The sequence below is a fragment of the Prinia subflava genome, chromosome Z, assembly GCF_021018805.1.
Source record: "Prinia subflava isolate CZ2003 ecotype Zambia chromosome Z, Cam_Psub_1.2, whole genome shotgun sequence".
NCBI lineage: Eukaryota > Metazoa > Chordata > Aves > Passeriformes > Cisticolidae > Prinia > Prinia subflava.
The window spans coordinates 94,073,239-94,089,701 of NC_086283.1; positions in this window are offsets into that span (position 1 = coordinate 94,073,239).

The following is a 16,463-nucleotide window of genomic DNA, read 5'->3' on the forward strand; positions in this document are numbered from 1 at the left end:
CTGCACCAAACATTTAATAATAGGGAGGGAAAATATACGTCTCAGTAGCCTACAAAAAACCCCACAAAACTGTACAACAGTAGGTATAAGAAATACTGGCCACAATATTCTCAAATCTGTGTACGTTACAGAAGCCAACATAAAGCAACATTAAGTGGCCTTTTGAATCAGTTACTGGAATCCTGATGTAGCATCTGAAAATGTCCATTTACAGTGAATTATCCTAGAAGGTTCTGGATGCTGAGCTGCTTCAGGAGAGGGTATAATTGCTGAGGATAGAAATCCAACCTACTTACTAAGCTTTAAACAATACTGTTATTAGCAGAAGCACTATTTACTATGAAAGTGAACTGCAAGTACACAGATTTTTATGGATACAACCTTTCTTTGAAAAATACCATGTTTTCATTTGTGGTGCTTTTGAATATATGTTAAACAAGAGCAGAAAACAAAATTTATTGTAAGGAATTAAATTTACTTCCTAAAAATTAAGTAGCCCCCAAGCTTCCAAAGAGTAAGTAAAAGTAGTAGTACTAAGTGTCATCCTTTCGCCCAAGTAAATCCACGTATGTCTGGAAATACAAAGCAAAACAAACAAAAAATCCAGTGATATAAATCCTTCACATATTATTGCTTTCCCTTTTTGGTTCATAAGAAGTCTTTTGTGTTTAGCAACTCCAAAAGGCCTTTTGTTTACTTATATAAGTTGTTGCCAAACAAACTAGCTTGTGCTTTATCATTTCCTGGGTTACTGCACTGCTGTTCTCAACAGCCAGTTCTGGTTACTGTTTGTCACAATCTCATTTGGGAATGTGAACACTTTCTGCCTACAATAAAATCAAAGTCTCTTTCAACTAAGACTTAATTACTCCATTCATTAAAAAGTATTTCTTTACAAAAGCACAGTTTATATAGTTTGCTTGTTAATTTCAAAGAAGATTGTAGGAAAACCAAAAACCTTACATAGATTTAAATGGTCCTGGATTTATGCCTTCTCTGAAGTAATTGTTCCTGAGGACTGGAAGAGCTACCAAGATGCTGCTACCATACAAACTGTATGCTTGTCCTAATGTGACAAGGGCTATTTTGAGAGGCCACTAGTTAAAAAGAGTATCTTTCTACCCATCACATGAAATATCTACGCTGTATTGACAAAGAAAATACCACAGGCTGCATTAAAGGTAAGAATGAAAGGTTATGTCTGAGACAACTTAAAATCAGAAAGCCACCGATGAAGTCCCACGCCTGGAATAAACCAACAAACCATAGGTGGTATGAAATTCAACTTAGATTTCCTTACTAAAGACAGTAAATGGGAAGTACATCTGCAGGAATCATGTGCTATTGCTACACATAAAGCTGACAAATTTAAGCTATCACCTCTAAAACCAGTAAGTGCATTTAGGGAATCTAAAACCAGTAAGTGGATTCAGGGAATCAAACTTTTTATGTCTATTGCAAGTCTACAAGAAAAACAACAAAAAAACCCACTGGGGCCATTTGTCATATTCTTCATACTGCTTCTCTATACTTACAGCCTCCTCTTCATTGATGTTTTGGTAAAGATTTCATTCGGCATTTCCTTAAAATAACAAAGTATTTACAAACAAAACAGATGAAGAATGTTTAGGACACTACATTCTCTTTCAAATGTCAGTAGCAGATGTTCTATGAATAGAAAGGGAAGGGAAAATAGAAAAAGGCTACAGGCAAAATATGAATTTGCTCTTTTTCTGCGGGGCTTTACCTACCCCATGGTGGATAACTTTGACCAAAGTGCAGTAACTTATACATTTCCTTACAAGATTTCATGACTTTTTAAAAGATGCTATCTTCAATTTGTCAGGACCGCAATGAATTCTCAGCTGAGTTCCAGCAGCTGTCCTTTCCCATTTGTGCCCTCTAAATTAATAAGTATATTCCCAATACCACCATCTGGGGAGCACAGAAAACACTGGACACTGAGAGCTGGACTCTCAGCAGGCATCTGCTGAACTCCACTCAGATTAGCCCTATATTAAGAGTAACCCACTGATTATATATGGAGCTGTTGTTCAAACTACTTTTTCCTCCCTTAACTGCAGCTCTCCCCAGAGACAAGGGGAAGAAATAATAGATATGCAAATATTTATCTATATGTCCTACATATATGTAGCATATATTTTGCAGGATTTCTCCAGTTGTCTGTGGTTACCTGTGGTGAACAAAGACAGGACTAGAGTTCTGGCCCTATAAGTCTGTCACATAGTGTAGTCTGGGTCTATATGTGAATTTTTAATGTAATTTTTAAAGTTTATTTATATAACAAATCTTCCTCTCTCGTTGTAAGTTTTAGCCTATGTAGGGTAAGATTTGAATTTTGCTCACATTTGGAGGTCTGACATGCTAACCTCAAAACTATAGTTTCACATATTGTTTAGAAGAACAAAATACCAACTATTCTTTGATCACACAGGAAAAACAAATGTGAGTATGGACAGAGAAATGAGTGAGAAACAAAACTGGAAAAATAAGTTGTTTTTGTTTGGGAAGACAGGTGTCTGCCAGGGAAAGCTAGAGTTTCCCTTGGAATGGAAAATGTAAAACCCCCTCCCTCCAAATTATTATAATTTTGCAATTAAAGGCTTTCAGGCAAAGATTTGTGAATAGGAATAACAGTTCTTTACTAGGAGTATTAAAAATACAAATGTAGTATTTGTATATCTGTGTCTGAAAAAACCAAGCAAACAAACAAAAATCCTAGAAACCTTGACAGAGTCAGAAATACGACCTGACACCCTGTTGGCCAGGGTGTTCAAAGCAGTCCAAATAAATCCTCCTGGAGAAAACAGATGAGGTTCTGTTGGAGTAGAGATGATCCTGTAGAAAGGGTCCAGTGATGGTGAGATGGGCCTGGTATTCCTCTAGGAAATCCAGTGGAAAACAGGCTACCTGGTGTTCCTGACTCTCAGTTTTTATCCAGGTAGGAATGGTTGGCTCACCCCACTGGGTGGAGCATCTCAAAATGGGATGATGTAAAGTTTTCAGTCATTGCTGAGCCTTAATGGCCCATTAGCAGAAGATATCCCCCTGGAGGGAAGACAGGTTGTGGAAGAGATAAGGAACGCTGCTCCACCTGGTTTTAACAGCTGGCCTATTATCAAAAGGCATCCGCCCCCTTCCCTCTGGAGTTGGGAGGAATAGGTTATACAAGAGATAAAGAAAACATCTCTCCAACCAGTTTCAACAGATGGAAAAACAGAATAAACAATTTTTGGTAACATAACCCATGACATAAGTACAAAACATTGAAGAGAAGGATAATGCAAGACTACAGGAAAAAACAGAAGATGAAAATGGGCCAATTAAAAATATATGACATAAACATGAAGAATGTAAAATGAAGAAACAATAAGACAAGATTGAAAAGAACAGGAAAAAAAAGACAAAAAAAAAGAAGAGAAAATGCAAGTCCATAAAATAACATTGGAACCAAGCACTTAATTCTTTACCTCTATACAGTAATTCAGTCGTATATTTTTAGGAGAATAATCATAAATCCTCAGATCTTTAGTTTTAAGGATTTTAAAAAAGTATTTCAAGAAAAGCGTGTACTTCATGTTTCTGAATCCCTTCAGATTCATGCTGTTATTTTCTCAGTCTAACGAAGATGGTTTGAGTTGTTTTGTTTGTTTTAGATTGGGTAGGTTTTTTGTTGTTGTTTGTCTGGGGGTTTTTGGTTGGTTGGCTGGGCTTGGGGTTTTTTGAATTTTATTTTATTTTCATACTCTGTTTTTCTGAGATTTCCTAGTTTATTCAGTTCTCGTTTTCTTAAAATTCTCCCTGCTTCAAGTGAATGTCAATGGAATAGCACCAGGCAATACCATCATTGTCTTTCAAAGTTTTTCTAGATTTTTGAAAGAATAATGTAATACTTAAAAGTTAGGCAAACAAAAAAGAAAGGTCCTCATTATTGTCCTTGTCTGTCACAATGCACAGCCAGATTCTCAGAAGTACGCAGTGTTCATCAAGAACAATTAAATGTTTTGTTCTGCCTGTTGAAAATTTCATGAATTTAAAAAAAGTCAATTCTGTAGGTCAATGAGCTTAATGAAAGAAGGATGATGACTGATTAAGGACAAGTATAACAAAGGTATTTGGCAATATGTATTCCTATAATTTCTTGATTTCAGGGCAGTTGCTTAGAGCACCAAGTCCAAAAATCTTGTAAGGTAGAGTAAGAGCTCAGCTTCCCCCCCTGGAATTCTCACAGATCATTTGATTCAATCCAAACTGCTTTTCCTGTAAAAATTAACTATGCTGTACTTACCATGTACCAAAAGTAGATTAAGTCATGGTGGTAGGCTGTAATGACACTTACATTTCCCATGAGATCTAAGCTTTCATTTAAAGAAATTACGAAAATGTGGCTATTAAAATAAATCTTTCAAATGAGTATTTAACTTGCAATGTAACAGTCGGGATGATACTTCTTAACAGGATGCAATCCATTTCTGTTCATTTCAATAACACGTTCCAAAGTCAAGTAATGATCATTCCAAAAACCTCCTCCAACCAGGTAAAAGACACAGCAGAGTAACTGAAATTGATGTAAAAAATGTTTGTATGGCTACAATATCTTTAACATGTAGTTGGCAAATAGGTATCAGGGAGGGCAGAGGAATAGAGATGCCAATTGGACATTAAAGGCTGTTTCACAAGGCCAAATTCCAATGGCAAGTAGAAGATATTTCAGAGCACTGCTGCTTCCAACGAGTATACTTATTCTGAGTTGTATTCTCACTTTCTTATAACATAGATAGAAATTTGTCACAATTACTAAGCCTGACTGTCCAGTTTGATTTAGTGTCCAGACTTTCATTAGGTCACTTGCTCTGAGACACGAATTCAGATTATTTGTTGTAACAACTCAATTCTTGTGCTATATTTACATTGGATACAGTAGCAAACTTTTACTCTCCTTGACTTGCCCTTGTTATCTGAAAATATTGTTTTTTAAATGTTATTTGACTTTTGCTTTTAAAAATCTTGAAAGAGAACAGTAAAAATTTGATAAAAATATTCTTTATTTTTAAAATGTCAACATGTAGCCTACCAGCAAGATTCCTCTTGTTGGCATAGTTTATGCTGTGTGCTGTTCCATTCCTGAGTGCTGGGGCTGCATGACCAGGAGGCAGTACGGTGAGTGGCAAACCATTTCTTATACTGAACAAACCAGAGATTTGGTATAGTCCTTTTATTTCTAGTAACCACTACAGAACAGCCATGGACATGACACTGAGCACAAATTTTGCCATCTCTTCCACTTTTATAAAGTACAGGACTGTTTCTAATGTCTCTGAACATGTAGTAGAGGGCCTCTGTGTTGATCCAGAGGCCTGGATTTTTCTTGTAGGCACAAGTAAGATGAAGAGCACTTGGGTTTGGTATTTATGCATTACTCTCAGATTCTCAAAAGATCATACTTGGTTTTTTGAATAAAGTACATGTTCCCTGAATGCATAAATTACTGCAGTTTATACATTTAATATAAAAACGCAAACACCACATATTTCCCTTATGCATCCATCAAGCACTCTCTAAACCACTCTATGCCAAACATTGCATTTTCTAAGTAGTAGAGCACTGATACATCTAAAGAATTTAATTACTTAAATATCCATTTGGCTAAAGCTCTATTCTCTTAGTCCTCTCTCTAACAGCTCCTCACAAATCCATGGTGTTTTCATTTTCATAGGTCTTCCTATTCTTCTTTAATAATAGCAATCTTTTACTTTGAGTTTAATCTTCACCAGTCAATTAATAATGTACAGATTCATTGTAAGACTTTATTCAAATATTTTATTCTGCAGTCTTTTATTAAATTTGTCATGAGAGCTGTGACTCATAAGGAACTTTAATAATATCATAAACTTAGCTTTTAATTGTTAGTTCTTACACATATTTTTAATAATTTTAGGCTTTGTGTGTCATGACACTAAAGATATTTTTTTCTTGGCTTTTTTTACAGACTTCTACAGGAAGATTTATCAGTGGTCTTTTTTATCTTTCATTTCTTGGGTGGCTTTGTTTTATGGCAGATTTTCTATGATAATAAAAATAGGTAATATAAAGGCAAAATTGTATTAATTTATTGCATTGTCTACACTATTTATAGTCATTCTCCATTGCATTGACTAAACTAGAGCTAAAAGTAAATAATTTGCTTTCATACTTTCATAATGAGAAGCTCATCTTAACCATGTTCATTTCAGAAATAATTTTTCATTTCTGCATTTTGAAGATTTTCTGTGGTATTGCTTGGGTTTTTAAAAAAGGCTTTTCCTCCCCCTTCTTAATAACAGCAGTGCTGATGCCTTTAAGATTATGTTAGTAATGATATTGTGTTTTAAAAAAAATAGAGAGGTGAAAGCAAAAGGTACCTGGTTCTATGAGCCATTTTCTAAGAGTTTCTTGTCAGTAAACCCTATATTGGATTGGGAAAATCCAGATAAATTTGAAAAATTTAGTTGGCTAGCTTCCTGAGTGTTCCCACAGATATTTCTGTGTAAATTCATGTTCGAATTACATATGTAAATATATGTGGTAAAGAACTAGTGAAGGTGGAAACATATCCTGGATTATCTGATTTAGAACATCTTTCATTCTCTGGTTTAACGAATGCAATAGTTATTAAGTGTCAAATATCTTACCATAATAATTTCTGGAATCCTGAAGGCATGAACAATCCTTTGCAATACTTACAGAGAAGGCAAGTAAAGTGCACTCAGCCTTTTTCAGATTTTTGCTAGCTTAAGCATGCTGTTTCATGCATTCCTAACCAAGAGCAACATGCCTGTATTGGGCTGACAGCTACAGTCTCCCTAGTGATTACATTTTTAAAAAACTTGACAGCAAGCAAAGTAAGCCTCTTCCTCAGCATCTTCACTGCTAATACACTGCATGGACATTAGCTTCCTAGGTGAACTTCAAAACTATTGAGACTTCTAAGACAACAGAACTTAGGAAAATGTTTCTGTCTTCTTTACAAGTTCAACTGATAGACTGCCCATGTTTGTGGAATTGACAGACTATAAATTTCTCAACACAGATATGTTTCTTTGATTTGAAGGGTATCTATGTAAATTGTTTTTAGATTCAAAATCCCCACGGTCAAAAACATTGACTTCTAAAGAAACCAGAAGTCGCAGTTTTGGAGACAGGCAAGCAACACAACACACCAAGGTTTGTGTGACAACAGCCAACTGTTATTGAGGACTGTTCTCCTTACATAGTTTGGAAAGCCTTCATGGATAGTCCTGACTGGCTTAATTAGTTGCCACCCAGTTAACTGGCTAATATTTGCCCGTGTCCCCTACTGCCTAGACCTGCTCCCCAATAGCCCAGACTGGTTGAATTATACAACCTAGGTAGTTATATAATAAGTCACATTTCAGATATGAAATTATAATTAGGATTATTTATAACTGTGAGGCCTCCAGGCCAGGTGTTAGCTACCACAGTTCCCCCTTTTTGTTTTTAAATACAAAGGCAATGTCTGTCATCCTCTGCAGGGCCCTTGCAGACAGGATGACAAACACAGCGCAATGTATGGAACAATCGTAATGACACAAATAAAAAGCCTAAGTCAACTGAGGCTTTCCACCCAACTCGACAAGCCTAGCCCCTCCCAGTCAGTGATATATCCTACCTATCATTGGAGATGTAACATTCATATCCAGGAGCTGTCAAACAGGATTACCAGCAACACAAATTCTCAAAATGGCAGGACGCAGGGTCATTACTTAGAAGTTACAAGTTTACAACTTAACTCTACAAACAAGAAACAATTCAACCTTAGAACTTTGAGAAAACCGACTAACAGGAGAAACAATTTGTCTTAGTTCAGGTTTGTGATTCAGGTCCTTAAATACACAAAATCCTTAAGTCCTCATATCTTTAAATATATAAAATCTTCATATCCTTAAATAGATAAAAATCCTTAAATAAACTGTCACCTCAGAAGTCCCAGGTCTCCATGTTGCAAGTATACAAGTTGTTTAAATTATTGCTCCACAACGTCTTCTGGGGTGTTGCTTCATCAGAATGGTGTTGCTTCTGGTCCCAAGTGGGACGTAGAGCAGTACACACCTGGCAGGTACCCAGTGTGTTCCAGTGTCAGTGGAAACACAAGCATAGCCATGTCCCCATGTAAGAAGATCCCACCTTCCCATTTATTAGTGATACTATCTCATACCATTACCTTGGGTTTAGGCGACTGGGCATTACTAGATGATTGCAATGTTACAAAGTGATTTAAAATTACTGGATTCTGTGAATTTACTAATACTGTTAAACGGTTCAGAGTATATATAGCTTTAGCCACTCTACTCTGTGGGGTGTCACCACACATTCCTCCTTTCTGTTTATCAAGTATACCTTTTAAAGTGCCATGTGCACGTTCCACGATGGCCTGTCCTGTAGCTCAGTGGGGAATATCAGTGTGATGTAAAACACCCCAGAGCTGTAGGAATTGTCTAGTGTTTTGTGAAATGTACACAGGGCCGTACTGTCTGTTTTGACGGTATTGGGAAGACCTAAAGCAGCAAAGGCTGATTGCCAGTGTGCGATGGTATCCCTACTCCTTTCTCCTGTGTGTACAAAAGCCCATAAAGCTGATGAAAAGGTATCAGTTGCGACATGCACATATTTTAGACATCCAAATTCAGAGGTGTGTGTGACATCTGTTTGCCAGATTTGTAAAGCTCTCAAATCACGAGGATTAACTCCCACCTGCAGTGTTCAGTGTGGCATGGCAGTCACCACAGGTGTTAACTGTATTACGAGTCTTTGTATTTGACAGCAGGAATTGTCGCTGTAGGGCTCAAACACCTTGATGGAAGAAGGTGTGTGATGCTTTTGCTTGTGCAAGCATATCTGGCTGTGGTGCTGTTCAAACAGGGCTAGCTTGCCAATCTGCTTGAGCATTGTCCTCTGCAATGAATCTTGGTAAATTTGTGACTTCTAATATGTAAGATGTAATAAGGGCAAGTTCTGGCCTGGACATTATGCCACAAAGTTTCTAGAAGGTAAAATATTGGTGCCTTGTCAATTTCTCTCATTAGGGCTCAGTCTAATCTCTGCATAATATCTGAAACGTATGCAGAGTCAGTCGCCACATTTAAAGGAATATGGGGAAAATGTTGGAAAGCCATTGCTACAGCATGTAGCTCCACCAACTGAGGTTATTCACTGTCACAGCCTTCCAATGCTTGCCATTCACTCTCCTCTTTCCATGTTACAATGGCTTTTCCTGTTTTCCCAGAACCAGCAGTAAACACTGTAACACCTTTTAGGGGTGAGCAGCTATTCAGAGGTTTTAGGGATAGTGCAGTGGGTCCCACTCAACTGCAGTGAGTTATGGCTTGGTAGTAATCATATAGTATAATAATGGTATAACTTGGGTAATTTGTCCTGAGAAATTTTGCGAGGCACTTTCAAGGCTGTGCTGTTGGCAAAGTACCATTCAAATTGTTCTTCTAGCACAGGACAATAATAATAAATAATAATTTTAGAAGAATCTCTTGGACTTAATTGTAAGCATCTCTGATGGCATTTGATGATTAATTGTGCAATTTAATCAAAGATAGTAGAGGCCATCTTTTTAGGTAGGTGAGGTAGGAACATCCACTCTAAAATATGCAATGGGTTGGGACACTGAGTATCCCAATGTCCAATAATCTCTGTAGTATAAAAATCAATGATGAAAATAAATACAGTAATACACACCTCCAGGCACATCTGGTGGACTCGTCTGTGATAGCCTGCTCTACTACTTCAAGAGTGGCTTTTGCCTCTGGGGTTAATTTTCTGGGAGAATTTGGATCAGGATCACATTTTAGGATGTTAAATAAGGGTGCCAATTGTGGGGTGGGCAATCCTAGATAGGGTCTAACCCAGTTTATGATACCCAAAAGTTTTTGTGCATCATTTAGCGTCTGAATTTTTGTTGAGAGTCAAATTGTTTGTGGCTGTATGGTCTGATACATTATTTTGAGTCCAAGGTACTTCCAGGCTGATTGCTGCTGCACTTTTTCCAGTACTACCTTTAGCCTAAATGTTTTTAATGCTTGCATCAGGCTTGGCTGAATCTGTGAAAGATCTTTTTGGCTGGGGTTGCTATCAAGATACCATTCATGTAGCGATAGTAGTATGCCCCTGGAAATTTTTCTCTTACTTGTCAAAGTGCCTGTGCAGCATACCATGGACAATTTGTGGGGCTGTTTTTCATTCGTTGTGGTAAAACCTCCCATTGATAATCCTTGACTTGGTGCAGCATTATTAATGGATGTGAAAGCAAATTTTTGGGTATCTTCAGGGTGTAATGGAGTAGTAAAAAAGCAACGTTTTAAATGTACAATCAAAATGTCCCAGGTGGCAGGTATCATAGTAGGAGATGGCATACCAGGTTGCAAAGCACCCATGCTTTCCATGACTGCATTGATTTTTCTCAAGTCATGGAGCAACCTTCATTTACCAGGCCTATTTTTTATAACAAATACCAGGGTGTTCAAGGGCTAGTGGATGGTTCTATGTGCCCTTGAGCTAATTGTTCTTGTACTAGAGATTTTAGTGTATGTAGTTTCTCTGTCTCAAGGGACCACTGTGGTACCCACACAGGCCGAATATTAACCCATTTTAGGACTAGTGTGGAATATTTTATGCCCTTTAATACAGTGGCCCCTGTTAAAAATCCATTCCCACCCAGACTCCCCATGCAGACAGAACATCCCTCCCCCACAGGTTAAATGGTGTAGCAGTGATGTATGGCCAAATTGTGGCTGTCTAACTCTCTGGATTTTTGACCAACACAAATCTGCTACTCAAACAGCTCTGTGTGGTCCCTCCAAGGCCGGCAATGACAGATCCCACAACCACAGGGGGCCACAACAAAGGCCAAATGTAGGCAGAGATGATGGTGATGTCTGCCCCTGTGTCAATCATCCCACTGACCTTTATCTGTGAGGGACTTGTTCAAGGCACTGTGATGGTACAAACAATATTAGGTCTTTGATCACACATGGCCTGGGTCCAACACACCTGGGGTTTTCCTCTCGACCCAAAGCCTCAGTCTCTTCATACCTTAGGATCTGGTTTGGGGACAGAAGACTTAAAAGGGATGAGCTGAGCAATTTGGGTTTTTGCAGGGATAGTCATGGGTGGAGTAGGGGTTGATACCAAGGCATGTATTTGTCCTGTAAAATCAGAGTCTATAATACCAGGATGCACAAAGATACCTTGTAGAGTAACACTGGATCTTCCTTCTCATCAACAGTGCATTCAATCCCAATGGGCCCCTGGGCCTCAACAGAAACCTTATGTACCTTTAAAGTACTTATAGTTGTTGGGATTGAGATGGAAACATCCATTACAGCTGATCCTCTTGTCCTTCCTGTGAGCTGGTCACATAGGCTTATACAGGAAGGTGGGAAGGTGCTTGTATTGGCATGCATCTCCCATTCACATTCGGTCTTCTGTTTCCCTGGTCCTTAAGAAGTTGTCTGTTAATGTGGGTTCTGGATCTGCATTATCTGGCCACATGGCCTGGTTACCCACACAGGTTGCAGTGTACGTTTGCTCTCCTCTGTCCTTGAGCTGTCCCTGTGTGAATGGGCTTATGGGGACAGTTTGCTCTCAGGTGACCTTGTTGTTCACATCTGTAGCACTGGGATGTCACTTTTACAACAGCTGCAATGGAATCTGCTAATAAAGATGCACTGAGGGATTCAGATCCAACTTTGGCACAGGTGTTTATCATTTAATCTAAAGATGGATTTTCATTTACTAACAGTTCTATGATTTTCCTGCAATCTTCATTCACATTGTCCTTTGCCAATTGTAAAATTAATTGATTTCTGGCCTCAATGTTTATGATTTGTTTTGCCATGGCATCTTGCAGTCTGTCTATGAACTGCAGGTATGACTCTTTCACCCTCTGTCTGATCTTTGAATACCCTTGGGTTGGGTTAGCCATGTTTGCCACTTGAAATAATGCCTACATCCCCAAATGTTTTAACTTGTACCAGCACTAATGGGTGTAACCCATTGAAATTGTGGATCCTCCACCAGTGGCACTAATGGGTGTAACCCATTGAAATTGTGGATCCTCCACCAGTGGTAGTCCCAGTAGTAGAGAAACCTCTGTCCCGAAGCGTGGGTCTTGTTATGAAACTCTTAGGTTTCTTAGCTTTTTCTGTTCTGCACTGCTTTGTCAAGTTGACTCAAAAACCACATATTGAACTGGGGTATAGATCAATTTTGCTAGCTGCTTAATATTAAAGGGTGTTACTTCTTCAGCAGCTAAAAATTACTGCATGTTGGCAACTGCAGGAGACCCCAGCCCATGCTTTGCAACAAGCTGTCGTAGTTCGGAAAGAACTGGCCACTGGAAGGGTGTATATTTATCAGGCACAGCTCCACTGCCTCTTAGCACTGGGTATACCTCAACCATCCTGGCCTCAAGCTCCCAACCCCCTGACATGGGCACGTCAATTTTGTATGCTCCCTTGAAATCCCTGCTTGCAACAGCCTCTCGCTTTACCTGTTGCCAGACGCTGATGGAATTGGCTGTAGCAGCGCAGCAATGATGGCATTCTCTCAGGGTTCAGCAGGAGAGTGATGACCCAGATTCCCTCTGTAGGTGTCTTTCAAGTTCCCTTATCGGTATTTGTCCCAGGGGCTGTTCCAGCTCTGGTAGTGGCAGTGGCAATGCCCGCAGTGCTTTGGGAACCTCCATCCTGCCACTGCATTGGAATGATGTTGGTATGGCATCCAGGTATTCGCAGTGACGTATCTCTGGGATCCACCCATGAATTACAGCAGTGAGTGGGCATGCCCTACAGAGGCTCAGTCATAGGCACGGTCTTGGAGCCAAGCCAATCAGCCCCAGGAGGAGGCAGTCCGAGTGCATCTGTGGCAAGGGGCATTTTGGCATGTGTGCTTGGTGTGGCTGCAGAGCACTCCACTTCTGCAGGGGCCGTGCCCTGCTCCAGTGTGGCTGCAGGGCCAGCATGGTCTGGTGCAATTGCAGAGTGCTCGCCTGACGCAGCGTCATGGCTCAGTGCAGATGCAGCTCTGTGGCTTGACACAGCTTCACAGCGGCTGGCCACAGCATCGCAGCAGCTTGTCTTGGCTGCAGGATGCCCCACTGGAAAGGTATCCTGGCATGGGGTGGCAGTGCAGCTTCCTGTGGCTGCACGACACTCCGCTGGCGAGGCATCCCAGCACAGGGCAGCAGTGTGGCTTTGTGTGGCTGTCTCACCCTCCTCCTCTCCCATGCACCAATGTCCACACCTCCCGCTGCCCCTCCTGCTGCCCGGTCCTCACCACATGCCTTGGTAGGTGGTGCCTGCATTGTCCCCACCGCCGTCTTTGCATCATGTTCAGTCTTTAACTGCCTCAATAAGTCCACAGTGAACCTCCAGGGCGTTATAACATTGATGGTGGTCTCATCGCCTATGGAGGCTGCCTCAAATATAAATCTGCCAGCCCGCTTCCACGTTCTTAAGTCAAACACAGCTCCTTCAGTCGAGTCCAACCCCTGGTTCTCAGTCCACCTTAAGAAGGTTAGCAAAGCCCAGTCCTCATATTTTATCCCCCATTTCCTTAAAAACAGGATCCACACCTTTATCACAGGGTCTTCTTCCACCAAAGCCCATGCTCCTATGTTTCCTGGCGGTGTCTTCTATTTCCAACAGGTCCGGGCCAATGCGGCTTTCCCTGCCACTCTCTGCAGCTCTCCACGCTGCTCACAGCCATACCCACTGCTCTGCTGGGACTACCACAGCTCCCCACACACCGCTCTCTGCAGCTCTGCAGGCTGCAGGCATCTATCCCTGCTGCCCTCTGTCCCCCTACTCTACCCATGGCAGCTGTTGCATCACGTCAGCAGGTCACCACTGGTCACGGTTTCAGAGACAGGCAAGATACAGAACACACCGAGGTTCGTGTGACAACAGCCAATTGTCAGTGAGTGCTGTTCTCATATAGTTTTGAAAGCCCTGAATCAGTCCTGGCTGAATTAGTTGTCCCTCGGTTAACTGGCCAAAAGCTGCCCATGTCCCCTACAGCCTAGACCTGCTCCCCAACAGCCCAGACTGGTCGAGTTATATAACCAAGGTAGCTATATAATAAGTCACATTTGAGTTATAAAATCATAATTAGGACTATTTATGACTGTGAGACCCCCCAGGCCAGCTGTTAGCCACCACAACCGGGTATTACATTTTTTCCTATATCTTAGTATTACACTGGTACACATTGAAAATACACTAATGTATGCAAATTTTGCTACAAAATAAGTTGACTTGGTAAGCATTGCACTGAGCAGAGGCTGAAGAGAAAGGGTGCTGGGAGCTGTCTCTGCTGGAGGATTTCTGAAGTCAGGAAGACTGACATTTTGGATACATAAAAGACTTTATGGAATCAGTATGGAATAGTCCCCCTTGTGGTACTCCTTACCCTAACTTCCCAGTCTTATGAAATAATTTATGATAAAGAATTGGCCATTAAAGTTGTGATTTTCAAATGCATTATTACATTGTTATTCGTGAAAGTTAAACAGTTTTACTCCACAATAAGCCTGGTACAAAACTCAAGTACCTTATCTCCAGACACTGATCTCCAGACACCCTGCATTTTCAGCGTATAAATCTGTGCTGTTTAAAATGTACCAGACTGACTTAGAAAGACAATCATTTCAGTTTCTTTAAAAATATATATTTCATAGAAATGTGAAAGTCAAATTTTTTTGTTTTCATTTTCAATTTAACTTTTAAACTTAGAGGTTTTTTTCTGTCTTAAGACGATCAAGCAGAAATACTTTCCTGTTTTTCTTCAGTACCTGCTTCTTTGTTTCCTCTTCTCTATATATATCTGTATCTAGAGAAATGGCCTTTTTTCCTCCTAAATTTTACATATCTCTTTCCCCTGGTTTTCCCTACAAGGACATGTCAAGGATTTCTCAGAAAATCAGTCTCTCTTTCATAACTTATCAGGTCCATTACATTCTACACACCCTTGAGAAATATCATCAGAAGCCAACACCAAGGGCAATAAATGAATCAGACAAAGATTACAACAAAATGGAATGAGAGAAACTCTCAAATTTTAAAAAAGTTCATCTCAGTTGATTTTTTGGAATTACCATACAGGCTAGGCTGAGGAAAGCCCACATACAGACTTTTGGTTCATTATGAATTATAGAGCTGCAAAGAATTTGACTGTAACAGGCCATGTACTTTCCTAACTTATCTCAAGGTCACCTGCCTGTGATCTTGAGAGGATGCCATGGAAGGGAGCAGCTGCCCTGCAAAAGCCCCTGCTTCCTGCAACCCATCAAACATCAGGAGATGAGGCTGGAATAAGGAAATCTTACAGAAATACAAGTTCAGACAAGAAGAAAGAATCATGTCTCTCCCTAAAAGAAAGTTTTCAACATACATACCTCTGTTTTCAAGAGAGAGCATTTTGTTTCCTGGTGATACTGACTCTTGTTGCTTCCACTGCCCACCCTGCAATAGCCTTTGGTGGCTTGGGTGGGAGCTCTTTCCTGCATCCCCATTCCTGGGATGCTTACAAAAATCATTGTTTCTTATGCATCCCAGACTGATACTGATAGGTACCTGTCACTCACAGGTTTCTCCAACAGAGCCCTGGGTTATGCTGACGAAGTGCCATCAAATTCACCACATTCCATGATGGTTTTGAGGTCAGCCAGAACAATTATGAAAACATGGAGTCTTACAAATTACAGAAAGAATCACCATATCCACTTCCAAATGTGGACATATTGAATATACCATGTGAAATGAAGTAAGTCACTGGAACTTCAAAACTGTTCCAGATGCTGACTGACGGACAAAATTCATCTGTGACTTAGCTTTACATAGGGCAGATATATCACCAGGAACTAAATTATAATCTTTCTTAAAAGACTTTGGTGCTGATTTCAAGGGACCAGAGCTTTGGCCAAGACAGGTAACGTAAAAGAAAACATGCTGCACTCTCTGATAGATTTATTGTTATTGTTGTTGGTTTAGTATTAGCAGTATTTCATTACTGCTACTGCAGTAGCTCTTAATACAACTAGAAATAGACCAAAAAAAGACTACAACATTTGACTAAAATGATCCTTAAGCAACAAATAAAACACTAGCAGTGGTATGGCATAGTGTTATATTTAATTTCCCTTTACAAATATATTTTTTCTTACCTACATAGATGTGAGGAGAGGATGTGTTCATTATGCTTTTACCAGTATTAAAAATATTTTTCTTGTCTTTAGGAAATATCTTTTCTCTATATTGTAGCAGTATGACATCCTAGCTCAAAGTATAATTTCAGGCATTTATTTCCTATAAAAGAATTTAATTAACTATGAAAAAATAAGTTATGTCCTTCAAATAGGACTAGAAAACTGCAAG